The sequence below is a fragment of the Agelaius phoeniceus genome, chromosome 3 (genome assembly GCF_051311805.1).
Source record: "Agelaius phoeniceus isolate bAgePho1 chromosome 3, bAgePho1.hap1, whole genome shotgun sequence".
Classification (NCBI taxonomy): domain Eukaryota; kingdom Metazoa; phylum Chordata; class Aves; order Passeriformes; family Icteridae; genus Agelaius; species Agelaius phoeniceus.
The window spans coordinates 13,822,185-13,835,017 of record NC_135267.1 but is presented as its reverse complement, the minus strand read 5'-3'; the positions used below and the strand labels follow the sequence as shown (position 1 = coordinate 13,835,017).

At 35.6% G+C, this 12,833-nt stretch overlaps 1 long non-coding RNA gene across 1 annotated transcript in view; it reads left to right on the top strand.

The window, feature by feature from the left end:
• Positions 1 to 10,634: 10,634 nt before the first annotated feature.
• LOC143693684 (uncharacterized) overlaps positions 10,635 to 12,833 on the top strand; it is a 32,598-nt gene continuing 30,399 nt past the window's right edge. Inside the window, exon 1 of the long non-coding RNA XR_013181618.1 lies at positions 10,635 to 10,846. This is a non-coding gene — a long non-coding RNA (uncharacterized LOC143693684). The remainder of the gene's footprint in view (positions 10,847 to 12,833) is intronic.

Genomic DNA, 12,833 nt, shown 5'->3' with positions numbered 1-12,833 from the left:
GAGCTGTAGCTGCTCTTGGGAGGAACACTGTAATACTTGGAGCCAAGGCCTTAGAAGTCCTGTTTGACAAGCATCAGTCACTGAGACACCTGCAGGGAGAGCAGCAATGATGGCTTGAAGCCTCTCCTGGTTTCCTCTGAAGGATCATATCAGCTTTATCAACCAGAATATTTCAGATGGTAGAGTGAAACACACATTTTTCCAAGGATCATGTCTTGCATTGTACAGCACTGGTGAGCACAAACCTCTCTTCACAGGCTGCAGTAGTGACTCCTGGGTACCTTAGGAGTAGATGGCATTGTGGAAGTGCTGTTACATGAGAACACCTTTTGTACCAGAGAAAAGCTGTGAATAATTTCTTGCAAAGGAGATGTATTGTCATTTCATGTGTGGGGGTATCATGTAAGGGAGCTCTGACAGTATGGTGGTTTATCACAGCACTATAATATTTTAAACTCAAATAATGCAGCAATGCAGGAAAACAGGGTGACTTAGTAAACAAAGAGCTTTATCAACACAGTAGTAGTATAGCACAGTGCCATACATGCCATGTGCCATTCAAAAACAGTCAATAAAAATAAGGCCTTTTAATATTTTTTTGCTTAAGTGGAATTCATGCATAAGAAAATTACAGTTGTTAATAAACAGAAAATTTTCTCATACCTGAAGTAAAAATCCCTTGTTGTATTGACAGTGAGCTTCAATTGGAAAAGGTAGTGAGAAGAATTCTGACAAACCTCCAGTGAAGAATCAAAGATTCTTAAGAGTATAAACTCTGACACAAAATATGCACAATTTTGCAAGTGCCAAAATAAGAAAATATTCATTAAAATTTGCAAGTTTAAAAATGATGTGAAAATGGGGTATATGCATCATTTGAGGAAGCAGATCTTTCCTTTATGTAAAGCTTATATAAAGTTTAATGTTAAACATAATCATCTTATTAAATCTTCTATCATTCATATTTCTGAATTACCTTTTTTTGTGAAGTGGAAATTTAATGGAAAATTCTTAAGCAATTGCTATGGACTACAATTGAATTCCTGAAGACTGGTATGAAAAGTCCTGAAATTCATTGAAATCATGAGACTATTAGCTCCATTAAAACTCTCAGTAACATTTTCACATCTTTATTAAAAAGAAATGTCAAACGAGTTAGCCTGTAAGAAGGGATATAACTTTAAACAGAGTTATTTATAAAGATGCAGTTCTATGATCTGCAGTAACATTTCAAATGCCTTTTGTCTCCACCTCAGAAATAACCATTCTGTTTATCTTCCATTTGTCTTCTGTTGTTATTTGCAAATTTACTTCCATCAAAAGTTACAAATTGTTCATTTCTTCTTCTTTTTTGTTTCTCCCCTTTTCCTTCACTGGTGACATACATACAGCTGTTCAATCCCTCTGAGTCATTTTGAAACCTGTGAGAAACTGCTGCAAGCAATATCTTCCCTGATCATAACAATTTGATGTAAAGCCATTTCCTGTGCAGATCTAAAGAGGAAAGTAAATTGGAATTTTATTTCAGCTGGGAAGAAAGCAGCAGTGCCAAATACCTGAAGTCATTGTAGACCTGATTTCAAAGATGATTTTAGGATTTAGGACTCAGGACACCTGTCTCAGTTAGGATGCTACTGGTAATTGGCTACCAGATGTGGTTGCATGCCTTTTGAGCTGGTAGAAAGGTAGCAGAGCAATAGGAAAGGCTAAAATTGCAGAGTTAGCTTTGAAATTGTAAAAACAATGCTAAAGACTATTGGAAAGAAAGTATATGCCCTTAGCTCAGAGATATTTTAATGTAACAATGACATTTTTTAACCAGTTTTGGAAATGGCATTAAATAGACAATAGTACATGAATTAATGAAAAGTAGAAGCCTATGGTATAAAGTTTAGCAATATAAAAATAGTGCCATAAGGTAGATCTTTTTCAGCAAATAGGTAGTTCAAATATATTTATCTATTTCTGTTACCCTCTATTTTGATAGTACACACAGCACCCACCTGCCCCCTAGATTTTTTGTATCTTTCTGTGTTGGGCAATATGTTGAGTACATTCAGATGTAATAAACAGAAAAATCTTGTTCTACAGGGCACACTGCAAAAAATGACAACATAAATGTACAACAAACACAGAGCACTAAACAGTAAAACTGAAGTATTGTGTTGTGTATTGGAAGACATTCAGGTATTCAGAATGAATTTCAACTGCCTTGTGACAATTGACATGTTTTTAACATCCTCTTAAGCACTGGAAAATACAAATAAAAATGTGCTAAGAATTTTCTGGTACAGATAGAAAGCTGCATCTCCAACCCTAACATCAAAACTCAGGGAACCTGCCAAACTTTTATTAATCTGCTTCTTTGGAAATAATTTCAGCAGCAATTTGGGAAAAAAACAGAGTAAAAGATTTCAGCTAGAGATCACAACCAAGCATGAGTCAACTGTATCAACCCTCCCCAAAAAAAAGAAGAAAAAACCCCAAACCCTGGCCTTCCATCTTGGTGGAGACTGTGAAGTAGGGCAGAAAATTTGACCAAAGAGAAAAAAATACAAAAAAGAATTTAAGACATGGAACAGCTTAGCAAAAGAGAAGGTTGAGGAATTTTTGTAATAATCTTCAAATACCTCTGAAGTAGATGCAGCAAAGGAGTACACACTGCTCACCACATCTAATGTGAAAAAGTTAAGGAAAGGGTTTGAGTCATAGGATCATTTAAGTTGGAAAAGACATTTAAGATCATCGAGTTCAACTGTTAAGTTGCCAGGTCCACCACTAAATCACGTCCCTAAGTGCCACATCTACAGTCATTTAAATACTTCCAAGGGATGGTGACTCAACCATGTCCCTGGGCAGTCTGTTATAATGCCTGACCAGCATTCCCGTGAAGAAATTTTTCTTCTTTTGAGTTGGAACATGGAAGATACAGGTTCAATGTTAAGGGAAAAATGATGTGTGATATGTCTAGCTTTCCATTAATGAAAGTTGTTAGGAAGATGGTTAAGCAAACAGCTTCCAGGAAAGATGTAAATGTATTTAATTCTGATTTGTGTAGGATGAGATGATTTTTATGTATGTTTCTTTAAATTTTCTTGAAAAACAATATTTTCTCAATATTAAGGCATATAAAAGCTTATATCTAACAAGAACTTTTTTTGAACAACTATATATAGGTTGTCAGTGGATAACTTTTGATTATCTGGTAACACTTCAAAAACCTGATGGCCATATTTGTTGCCTAGAGATCTGTAAAATATAGCAGTGTTGGAAAACTCCTATAACTTGAGCTTTTCCCTGTTTCCTGATGTGCTTTAGCACAATCCTTTTAGTATTAGACTTTAAGAACCCTTTAATACATGGTACTAAGAGACGTTAAGTTTAACTCCCAAATAATTTACCATTCTGCATAAATAGATAAACTACCTTAAAAATCCAAATATTAACCTCTTTGTGAATAAATGTCCTTCACAGAAAGACTAATAAATGTGGTTCACATGCTCAGCATCATTGCAAACACAGCTTGTTCATTTAAGTCTGTTGTGCCTTTTCTGTGTTAAAATCTCAGGTATCAATATGTATTTTATGACTTATGTATTTTTAACTGCTCTGAAGATGGGGGGAAGAAAGATAAAATGTGAAAAAAGACAATTCAATTTTTCATCAGTGTTTTTCAACACGAGAAATATTAAAGGATTTTGTAGCAGGAGGAAGTTCTATTATTATGAATGGTTTTTCACTACTTTAACTTCTTTCATTGTTTGTAAATCAAACAAACATTTTCATTTTAACAAATTCGTCCATTGGTTGAAAATGCTGAACAAATGCTATGCATGCTCAAGTCCAAAAGCAGATAATGAGCTAGCATGGATACTGCTTCAAATAATCAATATGTGCAATTTTGAATAGCAGCTGTTTGATAGGCTGTGAAAAGCATGTGACACCCATCTATCCCCTATATGAATTATTCCCTCTTTTACTTTACAGTTTCCAGTTTTCACCATTACCACTTTCAATCTGTTGCTGTTACTGCAAAATCTGCTGCTTTGGCAGCCACTCCAGCCAGCAAGGTTGTTCAATGTTCAGTGCTCTTAGAAAAAAAATAAGAGGGGTTACATGCACAAATCAAGAACTGTATCTAAAATAGGAAATAACTGTGAATATATGTATGAGTATATAATAGTGAGCAACTCCGGGAGAGTCACCTGAGTTTAGGCACCAAACTGGCATTCTTGAGTTGCTTCTCCACAGATGACCAGGTTGAACGTCCTTAAACAAGTCACTTCCTCTCTTTGCTGCTCTCTCAGTGATCTTGACTGCCTTTGTAAAGTGTTTTTTATATTTATACTAAATCAAGACATGCTTTTATGAGTATTATGACTATATAAATAAAAGTGACTGACCTTGTCACTCATCTGCACATTTCCACATTAGAACTACCAGAATCTGTTTTATCAACAGAAGACCTGTAGACAGTGTTGTTCTGTATTTTTTGTGAAAATCTTAAGTCCTTACAATTCTTAATATCTGATTAGGCAATCAGAATAAATAAAAAATCTCAATCTAGTGAATTTTCAAAGGACAGCAAAATAAAACCATAGGGTTTTTTTCTAACAGAATACCACATATTCAAATGAAAAAGAGAGAACAAACCAGGACATTTTGGTTCTTACAAAATATAGAGAAGCTGTGGGTTTTTTTGGAAGTTAAAGCAACAAAGAAGGAGATGGAAGATTTGGGGTTAGCATTATTCACCCATTAAAGAAGTACAAATTAAGCATCTAACAGATCAAAATTTCATATTTTTTTAAAGACAAAGTAGATCTTTAAAGTAGCATTCAGACTATTTCCCTCTTTCAGAACATGCAGGTATATAAATCAGGTTGAAAATATTTAGAGACCTTTGAACTATTCTATTCTACCTCATGTCTTTGAAGATTGCAAAAAGGCTTTTTAAGGAAAAGAAAAACATAATGATGCTATCAACAGACACACAAAGAAAGCACAAGAAGTAACAGTTTATATTAAAGAAAAGTTGATGGACAGACAAAGTAGAAATTGGGACATAAAGATACATGGATATTTCCATTTTTTCCAATTACTTTAAAATATTTTTAAATAGCAGTGCTCAAGTCTCTGAGAATCTTTCTTGTTATTGTCATATATTTGTATTAATCATAGGAGATGCAGACAGAGCTGACTAGTTTTGAGTACTTTGAGATTCAGGGGACACGGCTAAAATTCCAATTGCTTCATTCCAAGTAATGCTCAATATAATTTCTTGACCTGGTATTCTCCTCTTGTTCTTTCTGCAGCATGCTGCAAAATCCTATTAGTCTGTGTTCAGGAAATCTGCAAAATATATCTTTTTCTCTTCTCTTCTCTTCTCTTCTCTTCTCTTCTCTTCTCTTCTCTTCTCTTCTCTTCTCTTCTCTTCTCTTCTCTTCTCTTCTCTTCTCTAACATAGGACACACAGAATTGACCTGTGACCCAGTGGGACCAGTCTAACTTCTGACATAATGAATGGCAAGACCTACACAAACTTCAGGTGTTACCCCTTTACATCTCATTCACTGGCATGGCTTTTAGCCTGGGTGAGCTGCTCAAAGTTAATACTTCCTATCTGCAATGGTTTTCACTGCCACAAATTATACTCAGTGAAAAGAAAGTATTTTACCTTAATTAGTTTTAGATAATAAGTTTCACTTGAAACCTGCACTTTGAAAAATTCACTGACCTCTAGCTAGTTGCCTAAGATGTATTTTAAAACAATAGCCTTTGAAATAATGAAGAGATGCTTTTCCTTCTTGGTATCTTAGCCTAGCAAACAGAATATATCAAATATTTTGATCACACACACAGATACTGCCCCACTCTCACCCTCCCCATCTCCCCCCACCCCCCATATGTTTTTCCTCAGTTAAGTCCAAGTCTGGCTACATTTAATGTTCAGTGGCAATGTGAGCCATTTGTGCCTCATTCATTGCTTCCCTGACTGCTTTTGTTTTTCCCCCCACAGGTAAAAATCCTATAGGATTTGTATTGTTAGGAAGACTGCTTATTTATTGAGAAGATCCATTCAGTTTCACAAGTTCTGATAGGCAATGTATTTTTAGGAAGGATGATTTCTCTTGAAATATTTTTTGTATTTTTGTATTTTTAAGATTATGACTTTTCTTTGCATAGGAAAATCTGGAAATTATTCTTGCTCTTTGGAAGTTAAGACCTTTTTTTCCTATTCATTCACATTCACGCAATAGAGCTCTCCCTGCAGAATTTCCTACAAGGAATCTATGTTCTATTTTATTTTATCACCTACAAATACACTAACTACTCTATTAATAGGTATTTATAGGGAAGGGGGAAAGAAATCTTTTCTGAAGTGACTTTATAATGAATACTGATAATAAAAAAGATTTCAATTAAAGATTAGTAGAAAAGAAAAAAAAACCTTAATAGATACAGTGTACTCTGCATATTCCTAAGAAAGCATAGTACAAAATAGTACTGATAAGAGATACTCCAAATTCAGTGGTGGTTACAGATCCAGCCTGGGCATAAAATGACAACACAAAGAATTCTTTGCTGTGCATTTTCTCTGGGCTTATGTGATCTGATAGAATTTAAAAGATTTTTTTTCATATGACGTCTCTCTTTACAATACAACAGGTTTTCCTCAGAAAGCTATAAAACACTAAATTAAGCTGAGAATAATGAACCATTTTCCAGGTAGTTGCAGCTTGTCACACTTATCCATACCATTTTTACTTTGGACTTGGACTTTAAGATACTAAGACATCAACAGAGTCAACACCTGAAGCAAACTTCAAATTTTAAGCATTTTATACTTCAGAAGTTCTCTTCTTTTTTCTTCCTCTTGGCTGTATGGAAGTGTTGGAAGTGACTGTGCATGACTAGTACAGATATCTGCTGCAGAACTTTGTTTGGTGTCTCAGGAAGACTATTACATGACACTGGCACATTCAGTCAGAGGGACCCATTCTAAATTCTTTGCTTCAGCTGTACAAGCAGAACATAAGGGAGAAATATTTTTAGCATCATTAAAAGTAAGAAAATTTATTAGAAAAATATGAATTTTCTCATAATGAGGATTTTTTTCTTTAAAGAGTGGAAATATTAGCACCAATTATTTTCTTTGTGAACCCTAAAATTTTCACCAGAATATTGAATATTTCTGGTTGAATTTTTAACATTTATAAATCCACTAAAATAACCCACATAGCTTTTCTTAATGCTTTTCTCCATTGTGCCTGATAAAGGTTGTCATTTTTGACAGCATTAATGCATTTTATTTGTAGTTGTTAGTAATTAATTAGGCTGTAATCAGAACAATGTTCTGTTTCATAAAACTCTTCAACTGTAGGTATTCTGGAGCAAGAGATACAGGATAAGAATTAGTAACACACTTTAGCTTTGCATTGATTTTCTTGCATATCTTTTGCTTTTAAAAACACTTGAAAACAGAAGCAAATGCTTATTCAGAAAAGAAGGGAACAGAATGGGACAAGGAACAGAGGTGAGAAAAGTTTAGATTGAACCCTTAATACATTTAAATAAAAAAAAATAAAACGGGCATGATCATTCATTCCCAAAAAAAACCAAAAGAAAACAAAACCAACCAACCAAAAAAACAAACAAACAAACAAACAAAAAACCCCACACACATACCAAAAAAAAAAAAAAAAAAAAAAAAAAAAGAGGGAGAGCCCTCAATTTCAAGGCTGTCCTTTCAGATTTTATCTAGGTCACTGTGCATCAGGGACCAAGTATTAGCTCTGGCACAATAATAGGAAAGACAATGAAATCAACCCACAGACAAATTTTGTCCTAACTGTTGCTAACAACTACTGATTAGCTCACAACTCTACTCAGACTGATTTAGACATTTTAAACTCCCAAAGTGTATGAATATATCCAACAAGTAAAGCTATGTGTTACAACAAATGGCATCCTTGTGAGAAGATAGAGAGGAATATAATCTTTGTTATTTTTGTCAATAATAGTAATGGTTTCCAGTAGAATTGTGGTCTGTTGTTCCTGCTAATACTAATATTGAGACTGCTTATTTTCTTACTTCCTCTTTTCTGCAATTCAGTCTGGAGCCTGCATTTGACTCTGTTGCTCAGAAAATTTGTGCTCATGCCTCTGATCCCTCATCTACATCCCTCTCTCCTCCACTGACCCCCAACTTCCTCTACTGTCTCTTTTTTCTTTCCTCAAACATTTTTCACCCTGATGTCATACCTTCCACTGATGTTTTCCTCTTGAAACTACAGTTATGCTTTAAGCCTCTGCTCTCAGAAAGACAAACTCACTAGACAACCACAGATCTTCCTTGCTTTTGTTCTAGTTTCTGATTGTTACCCTTTTCAAAACTCCAGAATTTATTTTTACCACTACAGCTTATTCAAAAAAGTATGGTGGTTGGTTTTTTTCATTTATTTTTTAAACCAACTGTAGGGCAATATGAGAAATTCATTAAAAATTTTAATACTGCTCAATTCACTGTTTTCCCAAAAAAAAAAAAAAAGGTTTAAAATGTTCTTACATTTAAATAAAAATATTTTAAAAGAAGTTGAGCTTAAATTACTTCTCTACCTGAAAAACATTTTATTGATGGGAAATGGATAAATTAGAGGAATACTTAAGCTCTTAATGTCATTATAAAAGCTTCATCATTCTGGCTTAGAATCTTGCTCAGTGACATTAAGCAACCAACTGATTTAAATGTGTGAAGAAAACTGTACATCACAGAGTTGGTATGTAAGAAAGAAACCAGACCAAAAGCAAACCCATCTTAGCAGAAACTTCTGTACCGCATAAGGATTTCCAGGACTTTCATTTTAATTTAATGAACTTCAGCAACAATTAAGTTTTGCAGAGAAAATGTTCTCATCTTTGCTTGCTTCAGTCTTCTGTCAGCAATACACTTGATTGTAACCACCAGCAGAAAGTGTGCTTGGGAGTGGCCGTGGCCTTCTTTTAAAGAAATATGAAACAGGTTGGAAAAACACTAATAAAACTTGGGAGGAAAATAGTCTATGATGTCAACACAGCCTTCAAATCCATGAACTGCACTTATTAAAAAAAATAAATATACACTTATGTCACGCTCTTGTCATTAACATTTAATGTGCAAAGAGTGGGTGAACATTCTATATTTAATTAAAACACAAAATTATTACTTCCATCTGCACTTGCAGACCTGAGAAGCAGCTTAAGGTACACAAAAAATTTACATCTGGTATTCAAATTTAGGTGTGGGGAGACATTTTAACCATATCAGGTGTCACACCATTCCTCTAGTGTAGAACAAATATTATATGTTATTTATTAATATTTGAAAATGTTTTCAATATTTGAAGTTTCTCAGGCACTTGTATAGACTTTAAATCGTTTGAGTGAATCACAGCTTCCCAGCGTTAGGAGATCTCTTCAGTTATTTTCATTTCTTATTTTTATTTTATTTTTTGGTTCCTTTGGAAACCCACACAGCATGTTCTTTTTTCTCAGTGCAGCTTTTTCAGTAATTCTTTTGTTCTACATTTAGTGCCAAGGAGCACAGACCATGTTAAATCCATACAGCAGCCTGCAATCTCCTGAACCATATGCTATTTTTACAGCAGGTCACCTGTGGAAATGCTTTTTTTCAATCAAATCCTCCTTCTCTTGGCTTGTCACTCTGCTGGTTCACACTGGGGCTAATCCTGGTGCTGTCACTCTGCAGCCACCAAAGCCACCATCTGCTCTTTGCCCTACTCCGGCCTTTGATCAAGCAGTAAATAAATCCTTCAGGATAGGGAGGGATTTCCTGGGTGCTGGCCATACGGCAGCATATTTGGTCATTGCATGGAGCCCACTGTGATGGCTGGTAAGGTGCCTTCCCATTATCTTCACTTGGACTTAGGAAGATTTCTCAGTGCAGAAATCAAACATTCTCATCTGCCTCAGAACTGGCAATGCTGCTTGTGCACAGCTTTGGAGTGAGGTTATCAAGTGGATGTCAAGTGCCTCAGAGCAGCAAAGGCTAAGCTCCTGCAGGGACAGGGGAAAGACCACACTGGCATTCCCACAGTCCCACCTGAAATGTGTTTGCTGACAAGGAGCTCTGGTGGCACGGAAAGATGTTGATTAGGGATTGTTTTCTTGGCCACATGTGAACAGTCCTGAAACCAAAATGATAAGGCTGGGTCACTGCAAGAGGAAATCCAAAATGCTGAAGGGGATCATGATTTTTCTGACAGAGGAAGGAATCTGAAATAACACTACAATAGTACAGGCCAGTAAACTTTAGCAGATCGTGTTTTTTGCTGGGGAGGCAGTTGCTGAACAAAGATGGGACACAATGTATCACTCTGTGTGCATGGGGTTGAAGTGCTGAACGTACAATTCTTGCTAAACCCTGCAAAACTGCATCTGACGTTGCTTGAGATAGGACAGAGGCTAACTCAGTCGCTGAGTAAGCATAACTGGTGGGCCTTAAAATATCTGTAGACTCTAACAGAACTGCTGAACTAACAAGCTGCTGAGCCAGCATAATGAATAGAACATAGCAAAAATAATGCAATAGCTTTCTGGTTAAGACAGCTGTAAATGAAAGAAAAGAGGAGCTGTCTATCAGCCCATTTCAAAGAACTGGCTCCCCAGTCTCTTGTATATTGACTAGAATGGATTCAGCAAAACAGCAGAAGGATAGTCTGGACAGCTGAGAATGTGTGTGGCCTGTGGGTCACAGCATTATAAAGAGATAAAAGAGACTCAGAAATTCATCAATGCGAGTTCGTCGGAAGAGAATCAACATTGCAGATGCCACGGGCTGAGAAAGGTGAGCATTTTCTCCAAATTAGCTTGAAATACTGGCCAGGATATGCTTGTGACTCCCAAACAGCAACAGCAGGCATCTTGCAGACCTTTATAAGATATGAGAACTTAGAGATCTGGGCAGAAGAATGCCTCATGACCAGAATGCTATGCTGATAATGTCTTTGCTAGGGAGTTTATAATAAATATCCACTGCTTTTTATATTATTTCCTTTGTTATATTTTGGGATGGATGCAATGATAGGTAGATAGATAGATAGACAGATTTTAGACACATCCATCCATCCATCCATCCATCCATCCATCCATCATGATAAAACTTATGATTATCACTCATCATGCTTTAATTGCCTATAGTCATTGTCTGGGTTTAGTTCCTATTGATGACTTGTAGTTATATTTGCTGTGCTTTCATTTAGTGGAATTTTTATAAGCTACCAGTCAGTGTAAGGTGTTAAAATCATCACTTTCTTAATATTGTGGATCCCTGTGGTCGTATGTCTACCTACTAAATAATTTGCATTAGTTTTCTAATATTCAAAGTTACATCTCCAGAAAATTTAAAAAGATCTGGATACTGATATGTAATCGTTCATATTGCTAACCTGTTAGTCTGGATTCTTATAGATTTAATCCAGGAGAACCAGCAAAATGACTAAATTATCATAATAGCTAGCATGTCTGGGAATGCTTTAAAGGGTAACATGTTGGAAGCTGTTCCAAGCTGGCTGGTTGGATGTCACCAATGTGTTTTGGAGAGAGGAGAGTTTGTGCAGACACAAACTGCACCATGTCTGTTGGCTTTGGGAATGAACCACAGGAGCCATTTCATCTTATATAACACTTGCAGCCTGATATGTCATTCCTGCTCATGTCCATGAAACTTTGAAGAGTTCTGCAGCTTGTAGTGGGACTTCCTCTCTTTTATCTGCACAGTTTTGCAAAATGAAACTTTCTGAAAAGTTCAATTGAATAAAGCAATGCTTACAGCATTTGAATTTATGTAGGAATATTTGTTAAAATCCTACAAAACTTAGCAGAGCATTATAGCTTCTTACAACGGTAGGGATGATCTTATAAAATAAATTAATTTTAAAACCCATTCAGAATGTACCAAGAGCCATAAACAGAATAATTTGTCTTTTTTGATTTATAATTACCTTATATAACAATTTAATATGAGATTTTATGAAGTCCTTTACAGAGAACACATCCTCATTTTTTTCACGCCCTTTTTCTTTAGAACATTTTTTCATTTGTTTATCATTCTGTATTTTAATAAAAAGAAGAAAAAAGTATGCAAAATATAACACATTGAGCTCCTTTCAAGCACAAACAGATCGTTTACTCTTGAATTAGTGGAAAAATGCCTTATGTCAGCATATTTGATTTTGAGTTTATATGAATTTGAGTCATTTAGCTAAAGTCTAGACTCAAAATGACTCTTTTTTCCTGTCATCTGGTTTTAATTGGGCCATAATTTTATGTATTCACAGGATGACTGATATGTTACTAGTATTTTAGCAAAAAATGTATGTGGAGAGTAAAATACATAATTTTTTTCTCTCACTTCCTATATCCTTTCCTCAAAGACTTAAAGAACTATTTAGCACTTTGGGAACCATTCCTTTCCTCTTCTGTTTCCCAGACTAATTTCCAAAATGAGGGGAGGAAGTTCCCCTTATCTCTTTTCAAACTTAATCGTGGCCTTGTGGGATAAGTCATCAAAATGGGAAGCATGAAAAAAATTGTGCAAGGTAATGCCTCCAGGGCTTCTGTGGATGCTCACTTCAACCAACAAAGATTTGGGAACGCATTGGGAGGTCATATATGTTAGTCTTTTAAAATCCATGCCTAAATTCAAATGGACGTAGTGAAAATGCAGAGGAGCTGCAGCGTTTCCCCCTCTCAAGAAGCAGCCATGTTCCAGGTCAGCAGCCATGTTGACACCAGCTGTTCCTGCCGTGCCTGAGCCCTCCTCGCTCCCCTTA